This window comes from Kogia breviceps, chromosome 3 (assembly GCF_026419965.1).
Source record: "Kogia breviceps isolate mKogBre1 chromosome 3, mKogBre1 haplotype 1, whole genome shotgun sequence".
In the NCBI taxonomy this organism is placed as follows: Eukaryota; Metazoa; Chordata; class Mammalia; order Artiodactyla; family Physeteridae; genus Kogia; species Kogia breviceps.
This window is the reverse complement of record NC_081312.1, coordinates 51,470,787-51,474,082: the sequence shown is the minus strand read 5'-3', so window position 1 is coordinate 51,474,082 and position 3,296 is coordinate 51,470,787. Positions and strand designations below refer to the sequence as shown.

The 3,296-nt window shown below is 41.6% G+C and overlaps 1 pseudogene; it reads left to right on the top strand.

The window, feature by feature from the left end:
* The first annotated feature begins 1,487 nt into the window (after nucleotides 1–1,487).
* Nucleotides 1,488–2,576, top strand: LOC131752435 (polycomb group RING finger protein 5-like; annotated as a pseudogene).
* Nucleotides 2,577–3,296: the final 720 nt, after the last annotated feature.

The window sequence follows — 3,296 nt, the reverse complement described above, 5'->3', positions numbered from 1 at the left end:
AATACTTTATGCTGCCACAAATAAGTCCGAATCCATCCTTCCTCCTTCCGTCACCCACTCCAGAGTCAAAGCCCCAGGCAGGGCCTTCAGTTAGTCAAGCCTAGTTCACATGGCTGTATCTAATGGACCATGATTACGGAGGGATATTTGCTCCCTTTAGTTACTGAAGTAGGACATGCAGCTGGCTCCCACCAAGATTCAACAATATGGGATTCCCCAAAACAGGAAGGGAGCCTGGATGTGAGGCAGAAAAAAACAAAACAGAAGTCTACTACTGTGTTAAACTGCCCGGAAGAGAACTTACCCGAGATTCCTGACCCATCAAGGAAGAGAAAGAAGAATGACTGTGAGAGCTGGAAAACCAAGATCAAAATCCACGTCACAAGGGTTCATGGAATAGTCACAGAAAAAGAGAAAGAAACTAGAAGCTGGCCATTAAGTAGGAACTATCAGTGTAGTGGACAAAGAAATTCAGCCTAGAAGGCAGTGGAAATAGGGCTCTCCCAGAGTCAGAGAAAAGGAGCCTAGTCTAGACTAGTGATTCTCAAATATCCTGGTCTTGGGACTCCTTCACAATCTTAAAGATTACTGCAACTTCAAAGATCCTTTGTTTATGTGGAGTTTCATATGGGTGTTTATATGGATATCACTGGATGCTTGCCTTACTGAAAATTAAACCAATAAATTTCAAGCATTAGATTGTCATTTTAAAATAATTAAAATAAATACATTATACGTTAACATAAATGACATATTTTCAGAAAACAACTATATTTTCTTCCAAAAAATTGTAATGGGAAGAGTGGTACTGCTTTATCTCTTTGTGACTCTGACTTATTAGAATTCTAGTCTCTAATAAAAAATGATAGAAATGAATTTATTTACAAAACACAGACTTCAAAAACAAACATGGTTACCAAAGGGGAATGGTGGCGGGGATAAATTAGGAGTTTGGGATTAACATATACACACTGCTATATGTAAAATGGATAATCAACAAGAACCTACTGCATAGCACAGGGAACTCTGCTCAATATTCTGTGACAACTTACATGGGAGAAGAATCTGAAAAAGAATGGATATATGTATATGTATAACTGAATCACTTTGCTGTACACCTGAAACTAACACAACGTTGTAAACCAACTATACTCCAATATAAAATAAAGATTAAATTTAGAAAATAGAGGTCTCCACGGGGCCGAAGGACTGGCCAGGCCGTGGCAGGCGCTGTTTCTCTTTGTTTCCTTCCCCCCGAGGCCGGCGTGCTGGCAGTGAGGGGCAGCCATGGTGACAGCCCCAGGATATGGAAAAGCAGAACCACCCAAAGGAGTGATGACCAGCGAATACATGAGAGGTCTGGATGTCAGTTCTAACGCCTCGGGACATGCAGTTGGGGACTCCACACCAGCTCCTGGGATCAGACTCTCATCCACTTAATACCCCTGTTTTCCTGAACTGCTAGAGCCAGTCCTAGCTAACCACAAATGGCTACCCAAAGGAAACACTTGGTAAAAGATTTCAATCCTTACATCATCTGCTGTATCTATAATGGGTATCTGATCAAGCCAACTCTAGTGACGGAATGCCTCCACACCTTCTGTAAGACCTGTACCGTCCAGCACTTTGAAGATAGCAATGGTTGTCCAACGTGTGGCAACCAGGTTCATGAGACAAACCCATTAGAAAGGTTGAGCTTGTATAACACATTACAGGAAATTATATTTAAGTTGGTCCCTGGACTACAAGGACTTGAGCGTGAATTTTGGAAGACAAACAAGCCTCAAGAAAATGGACAAGATGATACTTCAAAAGTTGACAAACCTAAAGTAGATGAAGGTGATGAAAATCAAGATGATAAAGACTATCACAGTGCTTCCCCGGCGGCGCAGTGGTTAAGAATCCGCCTGCCGATGCAGGGGACACGGGTTCGAGCCCTGGTCCAGGAAGATCCCCCATGCCGTGTGGCAACTAAGCCTGTGTGCCACAACTACTGAAGTCCATGTGCCAGAAATTCTGAAGCCCACGTGCCTAGAGCCTGTGCTCCGCAACGATAAGCCACTGCAGTGAGAAGCCCACACCCCCGAACCTTCAAAGAGTAGCCCCCGCTCACCGCAACTAGAGAAAGCCTGCATGAAGCAACAAAGACCCATCACAGCCAAAAATAATAAATAAAATAAATAATTTTTTTTTTAAAGACTATCACAGAATTGACCCACAAATTGCTATATGTCTAGATCGTTTATGAAATAATGGACAATTGGGACAATGCAGTAAAGCGTTTAATGAAGGAATTCATTCGGTTTTCTACACTTGTAATTGTGGGAACTATTAGAAAATTTCTAAGTTTAAAACTAAAACTTCCATGTTCTCATGGGTTGGATGTGCTGTGCAATGGTGAAACTATGGGGAAGGATCATACTGTGGAGTTCATCGACATGACAAGATGGAGACTAACAGGCGAAAACTTTCAGTGTCTGAACTGCTCAGCTTCACAAGTCTGCCCTCAGGATGGCCCTTTGTATCAGTCATACCCCATGGTATTGCAGTATTGACCAAGAATTGATTTCGGTTAGACCAAGGGGCCTAGATCCCACTGAATGAATCCTGCACTATGTGTTTACTCATCAACAGATCACACAGTGAACGGTGCATGGACTAGAGGGACACAACCAGATTTTCAGCATGCAAATAAGGCTATTGTCTGTCTCTAAATTGTCAGTTGCATTTATGTTGTTTCTATTAAGAGCAAACCAAGTGCCATTCTGCTACTGAACTATCTGCATAAGTTATCTGTGCTGTCTCACAGTGCACAAGTCACGGTTGAAATCAGTTAGACATGCGGCCATGATTCAGCCTTCTAAATATTTTGTTTGCCTGTTCTATTGTTTGATTACACTAGTAACATGCCTCAATCTTTGTGGTGTGGCAGTTTTCACATACTTACTATTTGATTAATTCTTGTTTAAATAGAGTACTGTACAAGGAACTAATAATTATTATATCTTGAAATTATTTTGTATGGGAAATATATTTAGAAAAGTGGTCCTTGAGACACTGTCCTGTTCTCAGTAAGCTTTTTGTGTGCAAAACAGTTCACTCTTGAGTGTGCAAGTCCTTTGGGGAAGAATTCCAATTGTTCTTTACTTTAAAGTCCATTATAATTATAGATATCTTGCGTCATCTGTCTGTGTAGTCTACCAGTCGCACAGGGAGGGCCTGTTCACCCTCCAGAAAATGTACGTGACTTCTCGGACAGCTGAAGTGAGATTCGCAACCATTTGAAATGTTGGCAG